The sequence below is a fragment of the Tamandua tetradactyla genome, chromosome 21, assembly GCF_023851605.1.
Source record: "Tamandua tetradactyla isolate mTamTet1 chromosome 21, mTamTet1.pri, whole genome shotgun sequence".
NCBI classification, from domain to species: domain Eukaryota; kingdom Metazoa; phylum Chordata; class Mammalia; order Pilosa; family Myrmecophagidae; genus Tamandua; species Tamandua tetradactyla.
In genome coordinates, this window is record NC_135347.1 from 32,596,992 (window position 1) to 32,604,553 (window position 7,562).

General features: G+C 41.2%; 1 pseudogene; it reads right to left on the minus strand.

The window, feature by feature from the left end:
- Nucleotides 1-2,676: 2,676 nt before the first annotated feature.
- On the minus strand, nt 2,677-7,334 carry LOC143665182 (RE1-silencing transcription factor pseudogene; annotated as a pseudogene).
- Between the last annotated feature and the right edge of the window lie 228 nt (nt 7,335-7,562).

The window sequence follows — 7,562 nt, forward strand, 5'->3', positions numbered from 1 at the left end:
TATTGGAGCGAAGAGTGCCCTGGCCTGGACAGGCTACCGGGAACTTGTCCTTGATGCAAAAAGGAAGGCCATAGAAAAAGGACTGCACCCAGCTCCAAAGGGAAAAGGGGGAAATCCCATACTAGTGATGGCATCAGTGATGGCCTTGAGTGAGAATTGAAGGGGCCTCAGTCCCAACCAGCTCCCACTTCACAGCTGGCCATAACCATGGAGGAGCCTTGGGTTACCCTTGATATGGCAGGTAAAATTATTGACTTGTTAATTAATAGGAGAGCCACTTACTTTGTCCTTAGCCATCACTTTGGAACCTTGTCCTCAAAAACTTGCACCATGTGGAGAGTTGACAGTAACCCAAAGACTTACTGGTTCATACGACCTCTAAGTTGCAAATTAAAGGATATTCTTATAAGTCATGAGTTCCTAGTAGTCCCTGGGTGCCCAACCCCTCTAATAAACAAAAATCTCTTAGAAAGCCTTAAACTTCATATACATTCTTACCTTCCTCTTACACACATGTAGACTCATCCTCACCTTAGTGTGGTTTAGTGTGGAGTTAATCTCTTTATCCTGCTATATATGTGTCATGGTTAGGTTCATGTGTCAACTTGGTCAAGTGGTGGTACCTGTTTGTCTGGCTGGGCAAGTGCTGGCCTGTCTGTTGCAATGAGGACATTTCATAGAATTAAATAATGATCAAGTCACCTGCATCTACAGCTGATTCCATTTGTAATCAGTCAAGGAGAGTGTATTCTGCAATGAGTGATGCTTAATCTAATCACTGGAAGCCTTTTAAGGAGGATTCAGAAGAAACAGTCTCTCCTTGCTTCGGCCAGCAAGCCTCTCCTGTGGAGTTCATCCAAACCCTCCATCAGAATCCGTGTCTTCACAGCCTGCCCTGTGGTTTTGGACTCTGTGTTCCTGCCGTCACGTGAGACACTTGTATAAATTATATTTGCAAGTGTTCCCTGTTGATTCTGTTTCTCCAGAGAACCCTAACTAATACAATATGTGTCCCTTGTTGTGGGGAATCTGAAGCATGACCCACTAACACAAAACTCTGATCCTCTGTCCACCTATTTACACTGCAACTACACCTTCTAAGCCACTAAGGACCCCTACTCTTTCACTATCGTGATTATATGACAAGGGGTAGATACTCACTGCCTCTAAGTTCCCCAGGAAAATTATACTCCTAAGGGAAACTTATTCCCAGGGGATGCTACCCAATTCTTCCAGGGTCAGCCAAGGGACAGATGCAAATCCCCTGGGTAAACTTCCAACTTTGTCCAATGCCTACATCAAACTCTATGGCCACCTGACAGGAACACCAGGAATAATCTGGGATAAAAATCAAAGTATCATGTTCAATTCTCTCTCCCTCTCTTTGTTTTTTTTAATTTAAAAAAAAAAGAAAAGAAAAAATAGTTTATTTCAACATAGCTATGCTTACAGAAATACACTCATATAGGTTAATAGAATGCAATTTAAATTTAACTTCTGCTACACAATTTGAACCAAAAGCTTGATACATGGTTTAAGATTCAAAAAAAAGGCAAGATTTTACAATCAGGTTCATTTTTCATTTTATAAATGCATAAAAGATTCTATTTTCCGTCCAATGCTGCTATAGCAGACAACAAAAGCCATGAGAAATCTACCTTCGGTTTGCTTCAGAAAAATAACATATGTTGCACTGTAAAAGCTTTAAGTCAAAAGTAGAGCTGCAAATTTACTACATACATTCAAAATAAATGCATTATATGAAATAAAGATTCTAGCATACATATGTGAAAATCAAACCAATGGATTGAACCTGTGTGTTTCATTTGCTCACAAACTTGCACACACTAATACTCTGCAAAAAAGACAATTGCAGCAAAGTAAAAAAACAAAAACAAAAACAAAAAAACTGCCCTTTTGCAGACAAGCCTGAAAAGATCCCTCCAAGGAGCCCAAAATAAACATGGCTACGTATATGTATAAAGTGTTACTGTTCCACACAAATGCTATTTCTAAAAAAAAATTTAACTGCATAGGTTAAAAAAAATGTGCAACATCTTGAGCCATTAAAGCACCAAAAAACATAAACCCATAGAAATCAGTTTTTATGACTAACAAACACATGTAAGAAATACTGATCAAAACTCAGGAAGCAAGTACCTGTGCTAATGAAATGTCTATTGCTGGGAGAATTTTTCTTCAAGTTATATGTCTCTTATCTCTAAAAAACATTAAAAATGTGATTTTATATAAAGCAGGCAAAGTTTTCAAGTAATTTGCTATTAAGTAAGCCAATTTTTATAGTGCTAAAAAAGAACTAAGAATAACAGAAAAATAGAAATAGTGAAAAACTGACAAATTGTAGCTGGACAAAATAGACTACTTTTATATCATCTTGGCTTTCTTATTTCAATTAAATGTATAAACTTACAGATTTAGTTCTGCTGGTTTAGTATACTAACTCTCTTAGATTTCATAACTTCTACCACAATCGATTGTTATACAAAAAGCTACAAGGAAAACAGTGCTACTGAAAAATCAACACAACACTAATTACAGCAATCTTAAAAGTAAAAGGTTGTCTACTACTGTAAATGAATAAAAACTGTAATAGATCTTACAAAACAAGTGACCTTGTCCAAACCTTGATGACTCCTGTTCTTTAGCACTCCTGTTTTAGAACTTTGCTGTGGCATCTTTTGTAGTTTTTTCTACTAGCTTGTGGAACTGGCTGAGCCCATTCAATCCAGAATCATCACTATCCTCTGACATGTGGGCACTTAGGTCACCTCCATCGTGACTGTGGATAACTTCATCTTCATCGATTTCCTGAGACTCATTCACTGCTGTGGTGACAGAAGGTGATGCCAGCACAGTTTTGGATGCTGCTTCTCCTTTTTCTATTGGTGGGGGAAGAAGCAGTGGGGACATTGGTTCTCTAGTTGCTGAGTCTTTACCAGCAGGATTCTCCGTTGTGTTCTGATCAGTGTCAGTTTCCCTTTCACAGAGCGCAGTGTCAGCCTGATGTTTAGCACCTAAAATTTCACACTCTGGCATATTCCTCAAGTTTTGTTCAGAGGATGAAATACTGATAGATTATTCAGTGCTAGCATCAAGACCAGCTATACTCTTACCTGCCTCTCCTAACTTTCGGAAGAGGAACTTTAATTCCTTCCCCTTCAGAGTATAATTTTTGGTCTTTTGATTCCTCTTCTTTTAGGTTTTCCTTTTGCAGTGGTGGTCATGGTGGCAGGAGGTCCTGTGGCACGTGTACTTTCCCTTGTCTGTGTTTAACAGGCACCAAGCCAACTTCAGTAAGCACTTGTTCCTCCTGTGCCATTTCACTCTGCCTGCCAGACTTTTCCATTTTATTATCTTTCGGATGAGAAGGCCTTCTGGGGATCAACTTCATCTGAAGAGGGAGCTCCATGGGAAGAGGCTCCATAGTAGAGGATTCCATGGTAGGAAGAAACTCCATGGCAGGTGATTCCTTCTGAGCAGACTCCATGAGAAGAGGCTCCACCTGAGCGGGTCCCATCTGCGCAGACTCCACAGGAGGAACCTCCATCTGAGCGGGTCCCGTCTACGCAGACTCCACAGGAGGAACCTCCACCTGAGCAGGTCCCGTCTGGGCAGACTCCACAGGAGGACCCTCCACCTGAGCGGGTCCCATCTGCGCAGACTCCATATGAGGAATCTGAGCAGGTCCCATCTGAATAGACTTCAGGTAAAGCGGCTCCATCTAGGCGGGTCCCTTTTCAATATGCTCCTTCTGAGCAGGAGCTATTTGAGGTGACTTGCTGCTTTTTTTTCACTTGATTTATTTTCTTCTTTGTACTTTTTTTCATGCAGGCATTTTGCTTTTTATTCTCTACTTTTCCATCACCCTTTGGTATTTCCTGACAGCTTTGTCGACCTGCTTTCTACTTCTTGTTTTTTGTTTTATTTATGTCATGGTTCTTCATCATGCACAGGATCATTAAAGGAATGGGCAGCAGCTTCCATCTCCTTTTGGATTTTCTTGACATTACAGGATTTATTTCTTGTATGCACATGCATCTTTTTGAGCTCGATTGTAGATTTCTGAGTTCTAGTAGTCATTTTAACTACTGAGGCATTACTACTAGGCTCTTTCTTTTTTTTTTTTTAAATATTCTTTTTTCTCTGTTTTTACAGGCTTCTCATTTTTCTTTTCAGCCACATCTCCCTCTATTTTTGTCTGCTGTGTTTTTGTTTTATCATTGGTAATATTATCCGGCAAGTCAGCCTCCGGCTTTTTGTTTTTGTTTCACTTTTGAAATATCCATTGTTTTATAAACACCAGCTGGATGCTTAGATTTGAAATGATATTGCAGATTACACTTCTTGGAGGTTGTGTAGTCACAAACAAGGCAATTGAACTGCCACTGGTTAACATACAGCTCTACTTGTTTTTTGTAGTTACTTCTATCTGCTCTTTTGTAGTTACCTTGTGGGCTGTTAGGAGGTTTGGGTCCATTGTGAACCTGTCTTGTATGGCAGGTTATTTCATGTTGATTAGAGGACATATAACTGCACTGTTCACATTTAAATGGCTTTTCACCTAAATGAGTATGTGTAATTAGACAAATCTTCTGAGAACTTGAGTAAGGACAAAGTTCACATTTATATGGGGCATTCTCGCTTGTTTCTTTGCACTTTCTTCCACAAAAAGCTTCTTGGCACTGTGAACTCTAATAAATTGTTCTTTAGATTCTGCTTCATACTGGCATGACTTATAGCAAAAGGGCTTTGCCTTCAAGTTCTTGCATTTGTCCTCTGCTCCAGGTGTTTCAGTAAGAAGATCTTTATTTGAGCTATACATTTCTGGAGCAGCAGATACCTCAAATATGGCTGTAGTTCTAAAATACTGAACTCCAAAACTTCCCAATTCCATGTTTTCCATTCCATTAGGGTCATCTTTTATTTCAGAAGACTTGTCAAGTCCTTCATCGCTATCTGAAAAATTGTTATCCTGAACAGGTGTTAATTCTGCTGTATGTCTTTCTTTACGAACTAGGTAATCATAGCAAATGCCATTTATGTCCCCAGTCAAGGCCACATTTGCAAACATGATAAGCTGAGGGGCAGGCAGCCACTTCAGCTTTGGAGAGGTCATGCAAGTCATACATGTTGTTAGACAAGGCCGTGCCAATGTTGGCACTGCCAGTGACTCAGAGCCCTCCAGGAGGACTCCTATTACCTGGGTGGCCATACCTGTAGTTGCCACAATCAACAACATTTTTGTGTTACACTCAACTCAGCCTCCTTGCCCAGTAGAAGCCATTATAAGATCACTTCTCGAAAACATATTGGCTTTTTAAATGGTCTTGACTATGTTACTTTCAAATTTAAGAGGCAATATTCTCAAATTAGATATTTTCTTACAAGTTAGAAAAAGCAAAGTGACAGGTAGCACTAAAAAATAGTTAAACCCCCAATACAAAAAATAATCCATTTCACCCAAGTTTATCAGGACAAAACAATTTGGTAATATGTACCCTGAGAAGTGGAATCAAAATGCCAACACAGAAAACAAATCGGCGGCAAAAGCTCTCCCAGGGCTTCACAGTCCAAGGCTTTCCTAATTCCCCCATTTTCTTTCTACTACCCCCCAAAGTAATTTTAACATTTTTGTCTGGAAGGCCATCAAGCATAGCCTGAAAGCCCAATGTGTTGCACGAACTCCTTTGTGCTACTGCCACCAGTGCCTGCCTTGCATCTTCCAGCATGCAGTGGAGCATGGAAAACCCATGGATGAACTGAACTCTGGGTGGCCATGTCAGCAACCAGCAGTGCATCATCTGGACCAATAGGCAAACTAACATTTACTGTCTCTCCAGACTATAATCAGGGAGTATCCGTCCTTTGTGGGCATGGAACCTACCTCAGCCTGCCCCCAAGGTGGTCAGGGACGTGCACTTTAGTACATGTGGTCCCAGTACTTAAGCTAAAATATGGAAATGAACCTTATCCACTTCCAGCTTTTGAGCCTGTCATCCCAAACTGGAATAAAAGAGTGATCAGTTAGTTCCTAATCCCATTCCTAACTGTCATCGAGATTGGGGGAGCTGTAGCTGCTAGAACTGCAGGCATAGCTGGTGCAGAGTGGGTCCACTATAATCTCTCCCTTGAACTATCCACTAGCACTGAACAAACAGCCTCCACCTTAATCCTTCTCCAATCCCAAGTACATTCATTAGGAAGTGCCACCCTTCAAAACCAAGGAGCCCTAGATGCCCTCACAGCAGCTGATGGAGGAACATGTGTATTCCGGGGAGAGGATTGTTGTTTTTATGTTAATCAGAGCTCAAAAATAACATAGGCTATTAACTCCCTTAAAGACCAAGACGCTCAAATCGTCCACTGAGTCCCAAGACCTTCTATTTGATTTATTTAAGTTTCTGCTGCCTGGGATAGGTGCCATTCTTTACTCTATCCCTTTCTGTTTAATGTGTCTAGCAACCCTAGTTTTCCTCCGTTTTGTGGGTTTCATCTCTCTCTCTCTCTCTCTTTCAGAATTCTGCAACTTGACAGTAACAGCATGAGTCCTGGTAGAGATCGGACACCCTTGTAAGACATTGGCAGACAAACAAAGGGTCATACCATAACAAGAAAGGAGCAAAAATGCCCATAGCCTCCCAGAAGAATGATTAGATATGATAGCCGGAGAAGTCCTCTCGCATTTTATGCAGGGACAACAACCATTATACGCAGGACAATGCTCCATCTGTCAGCAGGAAGCAGTCACAGAGGACTGACCTACCCCCTTTAGCACCCCTTACGATTAAGGGAGTGAATTCTCTGCCAGGGGAATGAGGTAGGTTAGATAGGGAAGGAGGGAGGGGGAAGTGACCCTAAGACCCATAAAATAAAGCACTTTTGGCCTGCACACACCTAGCCCTCACTCAGTTCAGCAACTGAAAAGAACAAATGAAAAGTGCAGCTCATCAATTCCTTTTTAGTATAGCCAGAGGGGGAAGAGCACCTCCAAGTCCTTATAATGCAAGGATACTGACCTCAGAGGGCTTCTCATCTTCCTTTGAGTGTGCATTTTTGCTATGCATTAAAGTTTTGAGCTGTATACATTGGCTTTTCTTCGGCTGTACACACTGACTAGTCCCTGCAGTTGAGTCAAGATATTTCACAGCTTCAGCCCCTGGTCGAGATCTCGACTTCTCTGAGAATTCCCAGGGCTCTCCAGCATCTGGCTGAGAACTCCTGGCACTCTCTTGCACGGAACTTATTACCCTATTTGGCTGTTCACACTGACAAGCCTCTGAATTCTTTCCTGAAACTGAGTCAAGAACCCTCATGGTGCCAGCCCTTGATTGGGGTCTTGAGTTCTCTGAGAACTCCCGGGGCTATCAAGCATCAGAAGGACTGAGTCCTGGAGCTCCCTACTCTGCCATCTTCTCTGGAAGTCTGCCTGACCCTTTTAACTGTATAATTTTGGAAGAGTTACTTAAATTCTCCATGCCTACTTTTGTTAAATAGAGGTAATAATAATACTCAATTCATAGGTTTGTTATGAGGGTTTATTA